General features: G+C 36.9%; 1 protein-coding gene and 1 non-coding gene across 4 annotated transcripts in view; both read right to left on the bottom strand.

The window, feature by feature from the left end:
- Window positions 1–22,911, bottom strand: part of FHIT (fragile histidine triad diadenosine triphosphatase) — a 1,452,058-nt gene that overhangs the window by 915,672 nt on the left and 513,475 nt on the right. The window lies entirely within an intron of this gene.
- Window positions 19,381–19,487, bottom strand: LOC114214690 (U6 spliceosomal RNA). Its single transcript, XR_003610471.1, has one exon. It is a non-coding gene; the product is annotated as a U6 spliceosomal RNA (small nuclear RNA).

Below are 22,911 nucleotides of genomic sequence, written 5' to 3'. Positions count from 1 at the left end.
TTTGTATCAGAAGAATTTGTGATTGTGGTGAATTATGTAGATGACAGCTGCTTTTAAATCCTTGTCAGATGATTCTAACATCTGATTCATCTTGGTATTGGTATCAGTTGATAGTCTTTTCTCATTCTATTTGTGATTTTCTTGGTTCTTGGTATGATGGATGATTTTAAAATTATATCCTGGATATTTTGTCTATTATGCTAGATGACTCTGGGTTCCAACTGAATCTTTTATTTTGGCAGGCAGTCAACCCTGTAAAATTAATCATATGGCTACTTTTATGAGCTGTAGTTCCAATGGCATTCTAATTTTCACACTCTTTGAGATGTTATTTTGGTCTGCTTTATTTATCTACTGTCACTAGGACTCCCACTGTCCCTTCATCATCTCACTGCCTCAGGGGGTGGAAGAGGTTTCCCCAGACTGGGCCTTAGGTATCTCTCGAAGGGAGAGGGATGTGGTGAGAATCTTGCACTGTTATCCCCAGCTGCCTTAGTGTCTCTGAGCAAAAGAAGAGTATTTCAGGAATAAGGGGATGAAGAGGCTTTCTGGAATTGGCCATTTATTGTGGCTGCATCCCCCTTGCTGGGTCTGCCTACTTGCTGCAATGTCTCTGGGCAGGTGAGGGACATCTGAGGCCTGCAGAAAAAGTTACTTTCTGGATTAGTCTATTTGCTGTAGCTGGGTCTCTCCTGTTGTCCTGCCTACCCGCCTCAGAATCTCTTGTTGGAAAGGAGAGTCTCAGGCCCAATGGGGAAGGAGAGCATTTCATCTGGCCAATTATTTTTGGTGAGGCATTCATCAATCCCCTTGTCAGTGGTGTCAAACTTGTTTGATGTTGCCAGAGAGACTCCCATTCAATCAGGAAAAGAATCAACCTCCCTGGACTTTCTCCTGTCACCGGGTGGGGCATTGGGAAATACTGGGCTGGGTGGCTTCTTCTCTGGGGAGGGAGGACTCTAGACACTGTTCTTTTAGCCCTGGGGTCTCAAACGAGCTCACCTTCTTCCTATCACCTTTCAGAGTCCTTATTTGATTGTCTCTTGCTTCATTTCCAGAATTCATAATGTGCTTTGTAATAGAGCAGGGAAAAAAATGCATCTGCACCATTTTTGTTGATCCAGAAGTCTCTGGTTACTATATTTTTAGTTGTATACTTCCATTCAAGTTTCTTATGGCACTTAACCCTTTTTTGACCTTATGTTTATATGACTATATCTACAGAGACTAAGATTTGAAATTCTTGAGAATTTCTCTTTATATACTATATGGTGACCTAAACATGGTAAGTTTTCCCTAATTCTTATGAATGAATGTATGAATGAATTAATGAATGCTTATTCATATTTTCTTTGGGGCTGTACAATGGAGCAAGACCTACCTGTTAAGAGGGAGGTTGTTGGCAGAATGTAAATATGACTGATAAGTGCCCACCTCTGTAAATGGACACAGGAGTAATAATGAGAATCTTGCTCCATGTGATTTACTAAAACATGGCTCAGAATATATGCCCATGTGGTCATAAACTCCCTGAGATTATCACACTCATATTTCTGCTACCAGCAGATGAGAAAATGTGGTAATGCTGGGGCACACTTCCCCACCATCACTTCCTATATTATTCCCGTCTAGCCTATACTCTTGAACACACACACACACACACACACACACACACACACACACACACACACTTCAAGCATTCAATCTTCCAGAGAAGGCAGGAAGTCAAAAAGAGGAACATGTCACATTTTCTTTCTCAAAATGAAACCACCACATCCCCAATAAAAGTTGAGTATGAAACACTGATGCCTAATAACAAAGGTACAGAACAATATTGCTAGGAAACTCCAAGTTTTTAGAACTCATAGAAGCACCACTAAAGATTGCATGTAAGAGACAGAAGGCCTCAGGCAGGGAATGCAACAAAATGTAAGGCCAGCTGGAGCTGGAGTGATAGGACAGCAAGCAACAAGAGACCCTGGGCAATTCAATTCTCCCATCAAGCAGGAAAGGATTGGAAATGAGGGCTTTCAAATGGAATAGGCCTGACGACTGACCTCTCATTTAAGTACTGGAATCATTCATTGTTATCAAATGGTTTGCGCTCTTTGTCTTTTAAGATCCCCAGGCACCCGTCTCTCATATTTGCTGCACATACTTATCTCCATTTTGGTTTTTGGTTTTCGACAAACATAAGTTTTAATTTTTAATGAAGTCAAATCTACTACTCTTTTATGTTTTTGCCTTAAGTTTATAAGATTCTCTCTCACCGTAGTTGGGATACTCATTTCTATTCTGGTTTTCTAATGCTTGATTTTATATATTTATTTTATATATTATAACATAGCTGAAATTAATTTTAGGGTATGGTGTGAGAGAGACTAAAATTATTCCAACTCGAATACATTCTTGTTAAGTAAAAAATAAGTCTTTCTGGAGTAGAAAACTCAGCCTAGACACATGCTGCTCAGTTTTTGGAGGCAGGAATGGAATGAATGAGGCACTTTTCTTAAACACTGAAGACTTCATTGTGTTTCATTGTGGACTTAAGACAACCTTCCTTCTTTATTTCTTAGTGCCACTTGTCTTTAGAGTGGGGACACAGATATAGACACTGCATCCCCAAGGATAAGGCAATTTCTTGAGCTCATCAAGTCTTCTGAGCACGTTCTGTGTAGAAGATTTTCCATTACTGGTTACACTGCATATACAGGGTCCTCCTGGTAAATGTGACCAGTTGAAATAGAACTTCACAAAACATGAAATGAGCTATCAAGGACTTCCCTCTTTTAGGAATGGTCTCAGAAGAAAAATAAGTCTTGGTATTTACAGCATATTAGATATCACCTCTCAGACTCCGAAATTCTCTTCAAACTTTATCTGTTTAATTTAAAAGCAAACAATGCTTCAGTGTTGGCATTTCTGAGTTAGGGGACGTCAGTACAGTAAAAGATAGATTAAGCAGGGGGAATTTATGTCTTTGTTCTATTTAATAAATGGTCTTAGGGAATTCTGAAAGTAAAATAGTCTCATTATTAGTTGGTAATTAACATAGTGACTGCCAGGGGAGAACTGTCCAACTTGTGTCATATTCCCACAGTGGGTCCATAAAATACAATATTCTTCAGAATATACAGTTTTTCTACCTGCATTCATCCTACAAGGTATACTGACTTCTTGCTATGGGCCTGGACCTGAAGGGAATTCACAATAAAGGATGGTCCTTGTCCTCACAAAAGCCACCCAAAATGGCTATACCCACTCAGAGTTATCAAAAAACGTATTGTCTACTTTCTGGATTATGCTAAACTAGATTGGGAGGGTAGCGTCCTCTGTCAAAATTTTTCTTTTAGCCACAAAACTATATCACCAGGTAAAATCTAAATGGAAGCCCAACATATAAAAAAGAATCAAAGACAAAAGCATAAATTCCCTGGTCAAATGGGGAGTAGTATTCACAGAGCACTGGCCTCCTCTAAAACACACATTCACTCTCTATCTCTCTCTCTCCCTAGAGCTTCATAGAGCAGTTCCAAAACCACTGTCCTTGAACTGATGGGCAGAAAGAAGGAAGAACAGATAGATAGAAATGTAATAAAGCAAGCACAGTAGGATGCTAATGGCAGACTCCAGGTTTGGGCACATAGGAAGCTCGTTGTAAAATTTTTTCAATTTTTCTATATGTTTAATGTTTTTAGAATATAATGTTGGGGAAATAAAACCTGTCCTTGCTTCCTATTTTGAGGCTCTGTAATTAGTTATGTAAACATTTGTTATTATTATATGTCCTTCATGAATTGAGCCCTTTATCATTATGAAATGTCCCTCTTTTTTTTTTTTTGGTAAACCTTGTCTTAAATTTTATTTTGATTAATAAAGCCACATTGACTTTCTAAAAATTAATGTTTGCATGGTATATATTTTTCATTCTTTTTACTTTCAGCTCTTTGTGTCTTCATATTTAAAGTGCATGTGTTGTGGTCAGCGTATAGTTAGGTCTTATTTTTTTATTCACACTGATAATCTATGAATTTCAATTGGGGTATTAAGTCCATTAATATTTGATGTAATGATATGTTTAGGTTTTAAATTTACCATATGGCTCTTCATACTATTTTTTCCCTATACTACCTTGTCTTCCTTCTTTCTGTTAAAATGAATATTTTCTAGATCCATCTTACTACCATTGTTGGCTTTTTAATTATACCTCTTTGTGGTGTGTGTGTGTGTTTGCCTTAGGACTAACAACATGCCTCCTTATCTTATCAACATGCCTCCTATTTTATTAATATAATACCATTTCACATAACATAGAAGAATCTTACAACAATGTAGTTGTATTTACTACTCCCTTGTGCATTGTGCTATTGCTATCACACGTTTTACTTCTACATATATTATAAACCCCACAGTACAATGTTATTACTATTGCTTTAAACATTAAGTTATCCTTTAAGAAATTATAAGAGAAAATAAAAACAGCGTTTAAAAAAACATATATTAATCTGCATATTTACCATTTCTAATGTTCTTCATTATTTCTTATAGAACCAAATTACCATTTGGTATCACTTCCCTTTAGCCTGAGGAACTACCTTTAGCATTTCTTGTAGTGCAGTTTGGATGGTAGTACATTTTCTTAGATTTTGTTTATCTGAAAGCATCTTCATTTCACATTCATTTTTGAAGTACAGTTGACCCTTGAACAACTTGGATTTGAACTGTGTGGGTTCACTTATATGTGGATTTTTTATAAATACAGTACAGTACTGTAAATGTATTTTCTTTTCTTATAATTTTCTTAATCACATTTCTTTTTTTGTAGCTTACTTTATTGTAAGAATGTAGTATATAATACATGTAACATACAAAGTATGTGTTAATCTACTGTTTATGTTATAGGTAAGCTGGTTACAGTAGGCTCTCATTAGTTAATTTAGCGGGGGGGGGGGGAGTCAAAACTTACATGTAGATTTTCAACTGCACTGGAGTCAACACCCCTAATCCTTGTATTGTTCAAGAGTCAACCATAATTCTATATTCACTGGACACAGAAATCTAGGTTGATATATTTTTTTCATTCTGCATTTCTTTCTGCATATCATTCCCTTGTCTTCTGGCTTTAATAGTTTTTGTTTAGAAGACTAAAATAATTCTTATCATTGTTTCTTGTATAGAATGTGATTTTTTTCCCTCCTCTGACAGCTTTTCTCTTTACCTTTATATTTTAGCAGTTTGGCTATGACATGCCTGGGTGTGGCTTTCTTTGTATGTATCCTGATTTGATTTACTAAACATCTTAAACTTATAGGTTGATGTGTTTACCAAAGTTAGGAACTTTAGGCCATTATTTCTTAAAATACTTCTTTCTGACACATTCTCTCCTCTTTTCTGAGACTCCAATTATACAAATATTAGACTGCTTGCTTTTGTCCCATATGTCTCTGAAATTTTTTTTTCCTTTTCCCCTCTGTTCTTCAGATTAGATCATTTCTCTTGATCTGTCTTACATTTACTGACTCTTTCTATAGTCTGTAATTTCCTGTAAAGGCCATTAAGTGAATGTTTCATTTCAGAAATTATCCTTTGCAGTTATAGAATGTCCATTTCGTTCTTTTTTATATTTCACATTTATTTATCTGAAATGTCCCATCTTTTCATTCATTTTATGTCATCCATTTTATGCCCTTTAAATCCTTAGGCATGTTAATCACAGCTCTTTTAAAACCATATCTTCTAATTGTAATGTCTAGGGTAATTCAGGGTCTGTTTCTATTGATTGCTTTTTGTTGTTGTTGATGGGTCTGCTACTTCATGTGTCCAGTAGTTTTTTATTGTATGCTGGATACTGAATGATACATTTAGGGTATCTACATTGTATTGTCTTCCTTAAGAGTTTTGTTCTAGCAGGCAATTATATTACTAAGAGATCCTCTTTATCCTTTCATTGTGAGGACTGGTCTATTGTGACTCTCTTCTTGGCCTTAAACCGTGGCCTTCCTCTAGGGCATGGCCCTCACTCCTAAAGCTACCTTTTCTGGGATCTCAACTGAATGCCCAAGTGTTCAATGAAGTATCTTCTCTCAGGCTACAATAGAATTACAACATCTCCCAGCTCTGGTATCTTTCTTTGATTCTTGGTCCCAAAGCACCCAACCTCTGCTAGGCCTCAGGGAGTCCTGCCCTGCTGATGCACACCAAGTCCTCAGATGATGACCTACAGAGGAACATCCATGCACACTTCTAGGTGCCTTCTCTCATGCAGGTCTCTTTTCTTCACTACTCTGCTCTGCTAATTCTAGCCATGTGAAAGCCTCAAACTACAAACCCTGCCTCCTCAGTTCACTAAAACCGCCACCTAATGTTTGGCTCTACCTCCTTACTTTCTGGTCCAGGGAATGCACCTCTGGGCAGAAAACCAAGGTGAATTTAAGACCTGTCTCAACTATTTATCTCCCCTCAAAGATCAAAGTACTGCACTGCCTATTAGTCAACTTCTCTAAACAGTTGCCTCACACATTTTATCCAATTTTATAGTTCTTCATGAAAGAAGAACATTATTAGTCAAGACTAATCACAGATGCCTCATTGTGGCTGACAGCAGAAGTCCTCAATTTTCTAAAATCACTGCCTTTGAAAACTAAAGTGCTATAACATCTCTCTTCACTCATCATCTCATCACCAACACCTGAACTTTACAAATGCTTCTATTTCTCTGACCACCCACTACTATATACTGCACATGAATGATGATATTTATCAAATGAATTACCCTTAATGATTTATTTCTATATTTGGGAGAGAGATAGAGCATGAGTAGGGGGAGGGGCAGAGGGAGAGGGAGAGAGAGAATCTCAAGCAGACACCCTGCTGAGTGTGGAGCCCAACCTGGGGCTTGATCCCACGACCCTGAGATCATGACCTGAGCCAAAATCAAGAGTTGGATGTTCAACCAACTAAGACACAGTGTTCTTGTTTTTACTCCCCTTCCCATGTTATTGGATAGCCAATTGACAGCTAATGCCTGTGTCTCAGGAACAGAGGAGGTCATATGAAGAGAAAGGGGAAGCTCAACTTATTGCAGGAATTTTCTTTTCAAAAGCTGTGAAGATCAACTGGGCTGGAGAACACTTTTATAGTGAGGTTTGGGGATTACGAGAAAATTTCAATTGGAACAGCATCACCATGACTAGACCCTCAAAGAGGTAATTATGTATTGGTTGTACCTTATGCTGAAGCAGTGTAGTTTACACTCTTTTACAATGAACTACATCTATCTCTGTGACAGAATGTAACTTCAGATCGTCAACAAGCTTATCTAGACCAACAGCATTTTGTAACAACACTGGCTTCCAAATGCACCCAGCTTGTGATAAACTTTCTTTGTACCATTTTTAGCTTCTACGCATTTGAACAAAGGTGAAACCAAACTGAACTCTCAGAAACAAGTCTCTAATTAGTTAAGAGTAAGCAGTGTTCCTTTTTGGAAGTGGGAGAGGGTGTATGTTTAGGAATGTTCAAGGATTAGTTTCTTTCTTTTTCAATTTTTTATTTATTGATTTTATCTTAAAGGCAAAACATAATCCCTTTCTAGGGCGTTAAATACAGATCAACAATCTAAACAGGCTGCAGTTAAGTACATCATTCTTCAAAGATCAACTCAGAGAAGAAAGGTAGCTCTGAACTTGTCATGAATCAAATACATTTCAGAGAAGCAAATGTAAATAGCAGCTAAAAATGAGGAAAATTAGATCCTGTAGATGCTCCTTTTTAGGTTTGCTGAGACGTTTCTAACTAGTTTGTGTGTCGACATGACCAACATGGTGTAATTCTTCTTGTTTGTCAATCCTTCTACACATTAGTAGATTGTAATTTCACCTCAAGTTGATTTTTCCCATGTGTATTTGACAATTCCTTGGTGATACAGAACTTAAATGGTCACTTTCCAAGAAAGGAAACAAAGGCTAACATTTCTGATGAAGGTGGATAGATGGATGGGTAGAGGGATGGATAGGTGAATGGATGGAAGGGTGGATGGATGGATAGATGGATGGATGGGTAGATGGGTTTATAAGACAACCACTAGGTCATTCATTATTTATTTATTTGCTCGACATGTTTTTGCTGAATGCTACCAGGCTAGGGTATAAAAGTGAACAAGTTAGAAGTAGTCTCATGATAGAGCTTACAGTCTACCAGGTACAAATGGAGGTTTCAAAATAAGCAAAAATGTCTACTACGTCACCTGGAGAATGTAACCAAAATGAGTTCTCCAACAATTTAACTGGCAGGTATCTGCAATTATATACCAGATATGCCAGAGTAAAATAAGAAAAGGCCTATACCCTCTCCTAGACATGCTTTGGAGACCAAATAGGTTTTGATCATGACTATTCCCTATAAATCCTTATATATACCTTCCAAATTCAAGAAGAAACAAATCTCCCACCAAGAACCCATAAATTCCATACAAACAGAAAAAAAACTGTTATGCTTGTTTTTGCCCTTTTTTTTTTTTAGTTGTTTGGAGAAGATCAAAGTCTGATACAATTTCACCATATTTCCCTTCAAGGACACTTGTTATAAAAGCTATTAATGTATATTTTTGGTGTATAAAATCATATCCACTAAATCTTTTGTCTCTTTTGGAACACAGTTCTATTTTCACCTATCAATGGCATGTTATCACAGATGCCGATCTATTGGGCAAAAAACTAAGAGAAAACAAACATTTACTGCAGAATCACAAGGTATATTATATATCACCATTCAGTGGAAGGCAAAATTAGCAAGTATGAGCTCTGCTACTTTGGCCATTCAACTGGAAGATTTTTCTGTAAGGAGTTCTCCAAAATACAGTCAAAATCTAGAGTTTAACAATCTCCATCCTTTATCCTGCCCTTCCTGCTGCAAGTTACACACATGGAATCAGTTGTCCATATGAAAGACCAGGGTTGGTACCAGGGGGTGCTGTAAATAGATTATAATCCTAAATTGCAAAAGGTTTATCATTCCCAAGTGTCCCTGATTCTGCCCAAAGAGTGGCTCCGCCCTGTGCATGATGGCTATCTGTAATGGAGACAGACAGCCCTTTCTTTTTAAGAACAAGATTAACCGTTTGTTTCTTTCGGCTCATCCCCCAAATTCTTCCTGTCTCAGACATACCAGTAACATAGTAAATATCACCTTGTTTTCGGTCCTTAAGACTTTTGTATTTATAGGCAACATGGAAACTGATGTTTGGTCCTAAACAAGAAATGATTTACAAACTTTCACCTGTAACATAATGATACATCAATAATCAGCCAATGACAATAATGATAATCATGATAATGGTTAGGTCCTAACTTGTGCCAGGAACTGTGTTAGGCTCTCTTCATTCACTATCTCATTCAATTCCTACAATGCCCATCTGATTTATATATTACTTTCTGTAGCCCCTTTAAGCACTTTCACATAGAAATCCATCCTTCCCTTTCAAGCATCTGCAGAAGTTGGCAATATAGGAACAGGCAAAGGGATAAGATTCTGTCCAGTTGGGAAAAACAACCATAATCTTCATTAAGACCTACTCATTTTAGAATGAGGCCAATGAAGCTGTTAATTATGATTATGAGAGTAATATCTACTCTCTGCACCCAATTTGAGAATTACAGCATATCATTTTTAAAATCATAATTATTCTATCACTCAGAGACAAACATTGATAATGTTTTGATATTTCCCAGTCTTATTTATGTGTGTGCACTCACTTTCTTCTGTTTGTTGATTTTTAAAAATCAAATACAGATCATATAGCAATGTAATTTGGATCTTTTTTCACTGAACATTATATTATAAGTATTTCCCCATTAAATATACCTTTTAAAAAGATTTTCAAGTGCTACCTTATGTACAATAATTTAACAATTCTCCAATTTACTGACATTATTTAATAGAGTATTTATTTGTTATATAAATACTGTAACACACAATTATAATAATTAATTTCTGTCTGCATGTCTTTTCCTTCTGAAAGATTTCTAGAAATCAGATTACTGGATCAAAAATATAAACGCTTCCCTATGCACAATTTCACCATGTAAGAATTTACCATCTCCAGATCTAAGTAGTAGTATCATTATATTTAATAACTTGACAACTAGGTGAAATGATTCTGTTTTGCAAGTTTTATGTTTTTATATAATGATATATTGCATTCTTCTGCAACTTGCCTTTTAAAAGCTTAACTCAACATAATATTTGAGATTTATCCCTGTTAATATATGCTATCATTCATTCTTTTTGCTTTTTTAAAATCATCTCGTATACAAATATTTAATAATATTTATTCATTAGCTATTGTTGGAATTTATATTTTCCTGAATTACAAAAAAAAAATGCTATTGTAAGTATCTGGAACACATCTCTTTGGGCAAAAGAGTCATGGGAGATATACCTGTCTTCAACTTTTCTGGATGATGCCACACTATATTCCACAAGGGCTGTTTGCCCCATTAATGAGAATCCCTATTGTTCCACAACCTCTCTAACACTTGGTATTATTAGATTTCAAAAACTCATTTTTCCAATAAGGATGGATATAAAATCTATGGTATAATAACTTTAATTTATATTTCCTGATCACTTTTCAGGTTGCACAGCCTTTCATTCATTTATTAATCGGTCATTTCTGTTACTTATTTATGTTTGTTCAGAATCCTACCCATTTTTAATTCATTTTTCAATTTCTGATTATTTAGTTATGTTAACTCTTTATGTATTTCATGTTACTTTTCTGCTGTTAAACATTCAGTAAGTACAAGCATACCTTATAGATGTTGCCTTGATTAACACTTTCCTGGTAAAATTCCTCTTGGTTTTTAAAAATGCAAATTTCATAATATACAAATTTTGCCAATGGTCATGTAGTAAAAATTTAGGTGTATGACACCAAAACTCAATAGAAAATTTTCTACAAAATGACATACAGGAAAATTGTCAAGAAACTTTCCAAATGCATTCAGTAGAATGTCAGAATCATGTGTAGATATTTTGAAAAGCATGCTGAGTGTCAACAGAAGGGATACGTATTGCAGATATTGCCCATGCTAAAAGGCCATGAGAGCATCAGTGTGAGCCACACTTTGCCACTGGGTGCTTGAACTGCATACATTTCCACACTGCCTTTTACAGTTAGCTCTTCTTTTTGCTTCCTGTCGGAGTCCTCAAAGAGTTGAGAACATATGGAAGACAATTATGGAGAAGGAAGCAAAGCAAGTGAAGAAAGTTACTGCATATGAAGCATAAAAAGCAAGTATTTCTTAACAATTAATTGTTGCATGATCAAGAATACAATTTTTAAGTATTTTAAATCCTAATATGAGAGTTTATTGCTCAACCATGGGCATTTTACTGTTTTACTTACATTTCACGAAATTGGTTGGGGGGTTGGGTTGATATATAACACATTATCATTTTTGTCTTTTAAAATAATGGGCATTTGTTTCCTGGAAACCACTCGTGGGTAAAATGTTGGATCATCAGGAGTGAATCAGTTAACATCAAACAAGGGGTGTCGTTCTTTTTTTTCCTAGCATGTCCCCTATTACGCTTTGCTTTCTTCTTTTTCTTTTTTTACACATTTCTCACTTAGTGTTGGTGTGACAGGTATGACCCTATTTTACAGATGAGGGCACTGAGATTCAAGGAGGTCTATAGATATAGCTGTATTAGTTTCCTACCTGTGGCTGCTGTAACAAATTAACACACACTTGGTGCTTAAAATAATAGAAATTTATACTCTCACAGTTCAGAAGCCAGAAGTCCAAAATCAAGGTATTAGTAGAGCCATGCTCCCTCCAGAGGTTCAAGGAGAGATTCCATTCCCTGGCTCTTCCACCTTGTGGTCGTTCCTGGTATTCTCTGGCTTGAGGCCACATCATTCCACTGCCTCCACAGTCACACTGCCTTCTCGTCTGTGTATTTCTTTCCTCTGCCCTCTCTGATAAGGACCCCTGTGATAGAATTTAAGCCTCCCTAGGATAATCCAGAATGATTTCCTTATCTCAAGATTCTTAACTAAATCACATCTGCAAGGACCCTTTTCCCAAAGAAGGTCACATTCACATGTTCCAAGAATTTGACGCAGATACTTTTGTAGGGACCATTTTTCAGCCTGACACATTGGCTCAGAGTCACACAGCAGCACATAGTATAGATAAGTTCAGATGTAGGACTTGCGGATTCCGGAGTTCATGTTCTTTCTGCTCCATGTGCTGTCTTCCATCGGATTGTGTGACCTGTCATCTCTGTCCCTCATCACACCTCATACTGAGAGAAAGTCTGCCCTACCATAGAGTAAGGTCAATATCCTTTACCCCAGCTCCACGGACTTTTCCAAGGAGAGTCTGAAAAGGCTGAGCGGCGCATTAACACATTGCATCATGCACTCTTGGCTTCCTTTCCAATACCTTGTCAGCTTCCTGAGCCTAGTTCAAGAACCACACTAGAGCACCAAACAACCCTGCTGGTAAGAATTATTATATCCTTCCCACTCATACTGGTTTCTCAAAAGCCCCCATAAGTCTGTAGTATAACAGAAGAAAAAAAATTCTAAATATCATCCTCATTCTTTTTTCTAGGCTTGCTATCTGCTGCGACTTAGGGAATGAAAATGGACGGTTGAAAGAAACCATGCTATGTCTCCCAAACTGTCCTCAAACATTCAGTTTGTAGGTTAGTCACTTGCTTTTTGTCAAGAGATTGTTTGAGAGGCGCCTGGGTGGCTCAGTCGGTAAGCATCTGCCTTCGGCTCAGGTCATGATCCCAGAGTCCTGGGATCGAGCCCCGCATCGGGTTCCCCGCTCAGCGGGAAGCCTGCTTCTCCCTCTCCCTCTCCCTCTCCCACTCCCCCTGCTTGTGTTCCCTCTCTCGCTGTGTCTCTGTCAAATAAATTAAAAAAAAAATCTTTAAAAAAAAAAGAGATTGCTTGATATGGAAAGTATAGAAAATGTGATATTTCCACCTGCCCAACATGTGGGTAAGATCTACAAAGTTCCATTCTGCACACATACCTGCCCCTTCCTTCTAGGAACCATGATTCCCATCCACATAGATTGCCTGGAATTCAATCCATCCTCTTTTTTCCGTCTACCTAGAGTTACTATCATACCATTTCACATAAGACATGAAACCTTGTAATTGTATAGGCCAATTTACAAGCCCTTCCCCGTTCAAGCTGTCATCCGAATAACATCTACACACATTATAAACCCCACAAGACAATGCTTTTATTTTTACTTAGACATATATGTTTCTAAGAAATTAAGAGGAAAAATGGGCTTTTAAATTTGCCTCGCTACTTATGATGTCTACTGCCCTTCATCCTCACCTGAGGATTCAAGTTTCCCATTATTTCCTTTCATCCTGAAGAACATCCTATAGCATTTCTTGTAGTATAGGGTGGTCTGCTGACAATAAATTTTCCCAGTTTTTCTTTATCTGAAAGCAACTTTATTTTGCCTCCATTCCTGAAGTACAGTTTCACTGGATATGGAATTCTGGATTGATAGTTTCTATTCCTTTCAGCACATGAAAGACACTGTCCCACTGTCTTCTAGCTTTTATTGTGTTTGAAGGTAGGTTGGCATTTTTTCAAAATGTGGTTCCCCAGTTGTATATTGTATGTTGTTTTTCTCTGACTGCTTTCAAGATTGCATCTGGGATTTTCAGCTGGTTCATTATGATGCATCTCGGCATTTTGAATAGGTAAATATATCTCTTTCACTAACTTTGGGACGTTTGGGGCCATTATTTCTTCAAAAAGTTTTTATGCCCCATTCTCTATCTCCTTTCCTTCTGGGACACTAATTAACAGTATGTTAAAACTTTTTCTATTATCCCACCGGACCCTGAGACTCTGGTTGGGGTTTTTTAAATCTTTGCTTTCCCTTTGCTCTTCATAGGGAAAGCTTGTATTCATCTATCTTCAAATTCACTGGCTGCCTGTGGTCTGAGCAGGGAGCCCGATGCGGGGCTTGATCCCAGGACCTTGGGATCATGACCTGAGCCGAAGGCAGACACGTAACAACTGAGCCACCCAGGTGCCCCAATCCCATTGGGGTTTTAGCTACTGACTATAGCAAGACCTCAGGATAGGGAACTTGGCCCATGCCAATCCCCTCTTCCAGGTGTCAACTCCTCTCCAGAGTCTACCTGCCTTTTTTCACTCTACACATACAGAGAATTGATTCATTTGTTTTGTATTTTGGTCAGAGTTTTAGTTGTTTTCTGTGGGAGTTTACTTGATTGTATGGGAAGCAGAAATCACTATTTTTTATGTTTTAAGTTTGTTATGTTGTCTACATTAGTCCTGACAAGTTCAGTAATGTTGCATGAACAAATAACTCCTAGACCCTTAGGGGCTTAAAAAAACCACAAAGGTTTATTTCCTGACTTTATAACTCATGTCCATTTCCCAGATTAACAAGGGCTTGTGTCATCCTTACTTAAGGACACAAGCTGGTGACCTTCACTATCTACTTATCATTCTGACAAGGGGAAAAGGGAACACGGTAAAAAATGCACTAGCTCTTAATGTTTTTGCCCAGAGCCAACTTATATCACTGCAGTTCACATTTCATTTGTCTAGGCAAAACATGTGGCTTCACTTAAATTCAAGTGAGTAAGGAAGTGTACCCATTCAATTTGCCCAGAAGGAGGAGAACTGAGATATATGTGAATGAACCTGAAGGCTACCATGATGTCATGTCATATGGATTTTTTCACTTTCATAAGGTCAATCAGTCAATTTATTTCCTCTATGTATTGTCCTTTATATAAAAAGAACTTCCCCAAGATTATAAGATCCTAAGGTTATGAGATGTCCCTTATGTTTTTCCTCTAATGTGCTTAAATTTTTGCTAAAATCCATTTAGCTCATTAGCATAACTGGAGTTATGTGTGTGTGTGTTTATGGTAATATGTCTAACATGTTTTTCTAGGTGGATAGCCAATTGTCCCATTCACTGAAAGAACATTCCCCCTCCACCAATTTAATATTCTAACCTTATCAATAAAATAATTTTATGTATACATGGATCTGTTTTAATACTCCTAATTTTAACCTAATTTAACCTAATTTTTAACCTATTTTTAACCTAATGATGTAATTGCCTGGTATATAACCCCAGGGTATAAATATTTTAATTTTTTAGTAGGTAAATACCCCATTATGGTTCTTCTTTTAAAATAAATCTTGTCCGACATCTTTCTTTCAAAAACTATTCTAAAGTATAGTCTTTTCCTTTTTAAAATCTAGAAGAGGCTTACAAGGTCCCTTAAGAAATCTTGTTGGGATTTTGATTGTGATAGTACAGATTTTAAATAGATGTGTCTTCCCAGTAGGGAACATGGTACTTCTCATCTACTAAGGTTTTTAAGTTTGTTCAACATTTTTTATATAGTTACTGTGCAGTCTATTTTAGTTTACTTGTGAATCCTACAGTTGCATGGTCCTCATAAATATATAAGAACTCTATTGATATTTTACTGGGATCTTACATACAGCTACCTCTCTGAACTCTATCAGTTTTAAAGGGCTTTTAGTTGAGTTTGGAAAAAACAATTATATATTTTTAATAGCACTGGTTTATCTCTTCTTTCCAATATTTATACATCATATTTAATCTTATTACCTTATTCCCTTAGCTGGATCCATGTTGTATAATGGCTAGCACAATGTTGAAATAGTTATAGTAAGGGCAAGCACACTCATCTCATTTGTGGCAATAAAAGGAATATTTCCAATGTTAACATTAAATAATGTACCTTGCTATAGAGGCCTCTGATATCTTGTAATATGCTGTGTAAATTCATTCTATTCCCAACTTACTGAATGAGTATTGCTTGTTTGTTGTGTTGTTTAATAGAAAAGGGGACTCTATATTTATTAATCCACTACTTTTATTTTTTGTGGATTGATTCTGTTATTCTCATTTAATAATGAGAACTCTTGGGGCACCTTGGTGGCTCAGTTGGTTAAGTGTTTGACTCTGAATTTTGGCTCAGGTCATGATCTCAGGGTTTTGAGATGGAGCCATGCGCTGGGCTCTACAATGAGCCTGAGTGTGAAGCCTGCTTGATTCTCTCTCTCCTTCTCCCTCTGCCCCTCTGCACTCTCTCTCTCTCTCTAAAAAGAGAAGGAGAGGGAGAGGGAGAGGGGGGGGAGAGAGAGAGAGAGAGAGAGAGAGAGAGAGAGAGAGAGAGAGAGAGCATGCTCTTGGGGCTATTAATTTTCTGCTAAATACACCTTTGGCCGTTTAAATGTATATATGTAGAGTTGTCTTTTCTCTAACACTTGGTTACTCTAGGTTTGATTTCCTATTTGAACCTGCAGTTCTTTAAAAGAAATTCTTGTTTTTTATTGTTGGCATTACAGTTTTTGAAATTGTTGAGCTATGCATTTAAACTTTTATTAATTTTAGTTTTATTTCACTGTAGGCAGAGCATGTAGACTGTAAACATTTTATGTTTCATAATATGGTATTCTTTGAGGTTTAATATATGATCAACTTTTTTCTAAATGCTTCATGACTCTGTAAAGTATGCTTTATATTTCTAGAGAACAAAGTTCAATATATATTAAATCAGCTTTATTAGATTAAAATACTCTTATGTATTCTGTGTTTATCTGACCCATAAAAGATCAATAAAAGTGTATTAAAATCTCATGCAACTTTATTTCTATCAAGTTTTCCTTATATTTGTAACAGCCTTTATTTCATGTATTTTGAGGTTGTTACCATGTCAATGAAAATTCAAGACTGTCATCTTCATTGTGAAGTCTCACTATCTGAATGAAAATATAATCTTCTAGGACACATTTAATATTATCACAGTCTTTGACTCATTTTGTCTAAATATTGCCAAGATTACTTTTTTGTTTATTTTGCTTTTGCCTGATATATATTGTCCATCTTTTTTATTTTTGTTTTTTGTTTGTTTTAGTCATAATGAGTCCTTTGTTTTACATATATCTCTTCTCAGTAACCTATGGTTAGATTTTGCTTTTTTGCTGAAAAAGAGAGTCTTTGTATTTTAATAGACGAGCTTAATGATTCTTTTATAATGATTCAGCTTCAGAAAATGCTTTCACGTTCACATTTGCTCTTCATATCATGTAAAGTACGTGGGAAATGTCATTCCTATTTTACACATGAGAAAATTTAAAACCAAACAGGTTAAATATATTTCCCATAGTTATTCAGGTAATATGTGGCAGGGGTAAGCCTTAACCAAAGGATACTAAAACTAAAGCCATGGCGTTTTAAAGATATAATATACTTTTGTTGAACATCAATGTTCAGATGGACTAACTGGTCAAATTATCTGTCTTTTTTTCAAGTAGGTGACTTTACACTAGTGTTGGCATAAATGATATATTTGGCTATACTTCTGTGATCTTACTTTACACTTTTTGGAGTTTATGCTTCACTGTCAATTTCTTTGCTCCCTGTATTTGGCGATTTAGGCCAAGTGGCACAGTCTTTTCTCTCTGCACTGATTTGGAAGTCATACCTACTTTCTTTTTTTTTAAGATTTTATTTACTTATTTGATAGAGAGACAGCAAGAGAGGGAACACAAGCAGGGGGAGTGGGAGAGGGAGAAGCAGGCTTCCCACCGAGCAGGGAGCCCCATGCGGGGCTCAATCCCAGGACCCTGGGATCATGACCTGAGCTGAAGGCAGACGTTTAACGCCTGAGCCACCCAGGCGCGCCCCCCTACTTTCATATCTAATAGTGGTAACAAGTATACCAAAAAGAATGTTAATATTTATTGAATGTATAAGTCCACCCCTACTAAAGTAAAGATTTATCACCATTTTATTTCCAGACTCTATAAATATGATCTTGGATTTTGTTACTACTTAGTATTAAATATTAAAATATTAAGTAGTTAATACTTATTAAAGCATTATCTTATATTACATATTTTGTCTTTCAAAAGTATAGTTTTATATTTGCATTCCGTGTTATATTTAAAGTTACAATTGTTTAAATCTTGCTTGTTTAATTAGTTACATTATTAATAATCAGTCTCAACATTTCTCTGTTATAGAATTCTTAAATTTGATTTCTCTCTCAGCTGCCTGAACTATTGCTTCCTAAATCTTAGTACATGTAAGAATCTCCTGTGAATACTGTTACATAGATTGCCGCATTCCATCCCAAGAGATTCAGCTTCAGGAGGTCTGGAGTGGACCAGAAAATCTGTACTTCTAACTGGTTTCCAGATAATGCTACTAGACTCAGAACTTCCCTTGGCACTGACCTGGGCTACATCCTTAAGCCATTTCCCTAGTGAAGAGGTGTATGCTTTCTCTTCTCTTGTGTATTTGAGAATCTCTTTCCGTTACTTTTACAAGTAAAAGACAACTTAGGTATATTTACCTTTCTTCAGTACACTCTCCCAAACTGTTCCAAGCAAATTTTTGTAGATTTTATAAGGTAAATTGTTTTCTTGCCCCCCTGCTTGAAGGATTTTTTTTTCTTTATTTTTGTAATTAAAAAAAAATTGCCAAGTTGTAATAGTATGGAACCCTTTTCATTAATATTGCCTAGAGTATGAAAAACTCTTTCAATTTGCATACTGGGGCTTTTTGCTTTTGTTTTTGTTTTAGCCCAAAAGAACTTTTATTAATTTTTGATTACTACCTGTGTTCCAATTGTTTGTGTCTCAAGAACGTCTATAATTCTTAGATTTCGTCTAGTGTTTAAGTCAATGGTCTCTGCTATATTCTTAATCTTCCCTATTTCATTAATTTAATTTTATTGCCCTTTTCTCCATTTTGACAGAACTTATCAATTTTTCTTCTACATTAGTGATATACATGTATTTTTAAATGCCTATTTCTTTTCAGCTTCTAATGCAGATTTTATTTTATTTTTTTAAAGATTTAATTTATTTGAGAGAGAGAGAATGAGAGAGAGAGAGCACATGAGGGGGGGAGGGTCAGAGGGAGAAGCAGACTCCCCGCTGAGCAGGAAGCCCGATGCGGGACCCGATCCCGGGACTCCAGGATCATGACCTGAGCCGAAGGCAGTCGTTCAACCAACTGAGCCACCCAGGCGCCCACTAATGCAGATTTTAATTCTGTATGGCATTTTGGTTTCTTTATCATGTTTGCTTGACTAACCTCTTTTTCCAAACCATTCTTTCTTTTAGCTTCAGCTCATAGGTACCCCTAATTCTCTCATTTCTCCTTCTGTTTCCTGAGTTTTCTGAGGATACCAAACTTCTAAATACCCTTTCATGTTCCTATGGCAAATCATCCTGCAAGGTCTGTTATTCTGAGTCTCTGAGATACTGTTCCTTCTTTCTTGTCCATCATGATTTTTTTAAACATGGAATGCTTCATGAATTTACATGTCATTCTTGCACAGGGGCCATGATAATCTTCTCTGCATCATTCCAATTTTAGTATACGTGCTGCCAAAGTGAGCACTATCGTGATTAAAAAAAAAAAAAAATCAGTTTATCATGAAAGAGCCAGTGTTTGCCAAGAAAGAGATGATGACTGTCTTTACTTATGTGCTACTCGAATTCCATACAACTGGATCATAAATTGGTTTCCAGAATTCCTAATCCCAATTGCCAGTCTCTAAAAGCCATTTTGTAGGGGCGACTGGGTGACTCAGCATCTGCCTTCGGCTTAGGTCATGATCCCAGGGTCCTGGGATCAAGCCCTGCATCGGGCTCCCTGCTCGGCAGGGAAGTCTGCTTCTCCCTCTCCCACTCCCCCCTACTTGTGTTCCCTCTCTCGCTGTGTCTCTCTCCGTCAAATAAATAAATAAAATCTTTTAAGTAAATAAATAAATAAACAAAAGCCATTTTGTAGTGCTCCTTGGGATGATAAAGAATCTTCTAGCACCACTGCCTGGATCTATGTCCAATCTGAATATAAAAAAATAATAAACCACAGTACCCTCTTTACCTTCAGCATAGCTATAGTTCTTTAATTATGACAGATACTGACAAATATACTTCCAAAAATATTATTGTCCCCAGTGCCCTTCCCCAAAGATGTCTACATCCTATTCCCTAAACTCTGTGAATATGTTAGGTTACAGGGCAAAGGAGAATTAAAGTTGTAGATGGGATTAAGGTTGCTAATCATCTGACTTTAAAATAGAGAGATTATTCACTATTACTCAGGTGGATCCAAAGTAATCACAAAGGTCCTTAAATATAAAGAGAGAAAGAGGCAGAAGAGTTAGAGCCAGAGTGATGCAATAAAACAAAGACTCAACTGGTCATTGCTGTCTTTGAACATGGATGAGTGCCCCAAGTCAAGGAATGTGGACAACTTACAAAACCTGAAAAAAACAAGGAAACAAACTGCCCCCTAGAGACTCGAGAAAGAAATTCAGCCCAACCAACACCTTGATTTTATCGCAATGCAATCCTTTTCAGATTTCTGATCTCCAGAACTTTAAGATAATAAATTTGTGTTGTCTTGAGCCACTAGGTTTGTGGTGACTTTTTACAGCAGCTATAGGAAACTAATAAACGACATGCCAACTGCTATTTGTATTCTCTACATCAACGCAGAGATAGAAGTCTGCATTAATAGTATGCCTCAAACAGCACTGACATTGTATAGGCATTCTCACTCTTGTAATTAGTCTGTCATGTTTCTGAACCAGGGGAATGGGGGCAACTAAAAGATTAAAGGTCTTTCCTCCTTCTAGCGATAGCACAAGCACACCCTGAATTGAAATTGTTCATTCCAGTTCCACCAAACTTCAAATTAGTAAATCCTCTACAGGAATTTAGAATAGTTTTGACTGTAAGAACTAGTTTTTGGTGGTAAAATAACTTCATGCGTGTGTGTGCGTGCGCCACACACACACACACGCACACTGCTATCCAGGCATCAGTTTAATTTCATGTAATCTTTAATCCCTTCTTGGTTAAGGTGCTGATCCTCCTACTTCACTCCCTTGTGAGTGAATGAAAATTTAAGAAATTATACCTTTATATAAGTGAGAATGCTTTTCTAACTATACAAATTCTTTGTCCTTTAAATAGGTAGAACCAAGGCCTATCTATTTTACTTTTGCACAGCACTACTTTTCCTTGGGGAAAGAGTAAAAGATCACATTTTTAAATGTTTCTCTCTCTGCATAGGAAGCTAGTAGGAGCGAGATTTCCATATGTTTTGATTTGCCCAAGTAGGTATTTCTCTACTCACTAGTCTCTGGAAATCACTGTGTTTACTCAAGATTTAATTCAAGAGGCTAAAGTCATGGGTAAATATTAAGAGGGAATTGACAAAGGCATATTAAGTTTTAGAGAATAAACTATACTTTCCTAAAAGAAACACATTATAACAGAGTTAACACAGAACAGCTTTCTGCCTTTCGAGTACCAAAGGCCACACGAGCAGCCAACACCCCACACTTGATCTTGCCCTGCAAAATTTCCGCACAGCAGATAAAGGGCCAAAGCAACACAATTCAATAAATAGGACACACTCGTTCATCCATATGTACTAGATCTTAGGCCATCAGGCTTCTTACTGCTACTATAAGAATCATGTTATGCTTGCATGCTGGACACAACTGTTCTGAATACATAGGTCTTTATCTGGACCAAAACTGATTGGGGGGGAGGGTCCTCTACTATTAGTCTGCAAGAGGGTCTAACATTTCCCACCATTACAACCATCAAACAAGATAAAGCCTTTTTATCTCCAAGAGGATTAAATCAAAACACAGATAGATTGACCTTGGAGATGAGCCATTAATCTTTGTGAGATAAATATGAATACTTGATGGTATTATATAATGGAGAGCTGCAGAGAATACTGAGGAAATTAAGCAGGCTCATATGGGAAGGACCAGAAGGCAAATGTGAAAACCATAAGGACATGGGTAGGACATAAGGACACTTAAGATGCTGAATTTTCTCTGAGCACAATCCTTCCCTGGTAGAGCTAACTGGTGGGCTCCTCAGATTATAGATATTCTCTATAGTGTTAGCCAATGAGAACCCAATATGAAAGAAAATGAAAAGCATCGTAAGTCTTTAAAAACAAATGTTCTCATTTTCATAGGTACCTATGAAACAAGTGGTTAAGAACATGAGCTCTGAAGTCAAATGGTGAAGGTTCAAATCTTGGCCTTGGCCCTCACAAGAATGCGATGTAACTTCTTCATGCCTCATTTCCTGCATCTGTAAACTGGAGATAATACTGTTACCTCACTGGCTACTCCAGGAGCATCAGCTATGATGATACATGTAAAGCTCCTAGCACAGTCCTAACCTCTAGTAAGAGCTGAATATAACTGCTGCTCCTGCTAAGGAGAGGCTGCAAAGCATTCTGGGTAAGAACAGGACTCTTGAACAACAAGCCTATCCAGGCAGGCTCTGCCATTTAATAGCTGTACAATCTTGGGTAACTTACTTAAATTACCTGTGCCTCACTTTTCTCATCTATAAAATGAGAGTAATAATAATAATTATATCAGTGTGATCTTGAGGATTAACTGAGTTAATGTTTGTAAAATATTTAGAAGAGTGTCTGGCATATAATGTGTTTGATAATATGTTTTTCAGCTCTCTTAGTTTTAGAACTGTGATCATGGGAAGTCAAGGGCTCTGTAGCAATACTCTGGGGGTCTGTGTGGTAGAGTGGAGATAAGGAAGGTATGGCCCAGCCTCACTCTCTATTCAAATAGAGTAACTCTATTTTATATATTGAGCTCTTGGGCAAGATTTTCTTTGAGTAAAAGGTCTTGCTGTTTAAAAAGAGAAGAAAAAAAGAAGGAAGGAATGGAGGGAAGGAGACAGAGAGGGGGAGAGAAAGGGAGGTTAGGAGAAAAAGAAAAGAAGGAAACAAACCAGGATTCTATACCAAAGGGCCC

This window comes from Eumetopias jubatus, unplaced genomic scaffold, assembly GCF_037043125.1.
Source record: "Eumetopias jubatus isolate StellerSeaLion01/CBP00866 unplaced genomic scaffold, mEumJub1_p1.0 scaffold_1, whole genome shotgun sequence".
Lineage (NCBI taxonomy): Eukaryota > Metazoa > Chordata > Mammalia > Carnivora > Otariidae > Eumetopias > Eumetopias jubatus.
Note: the sequence above shows the minus strand (reverse complement) of the source record. Positions and strands in the feature narration are given on the sequence as shown.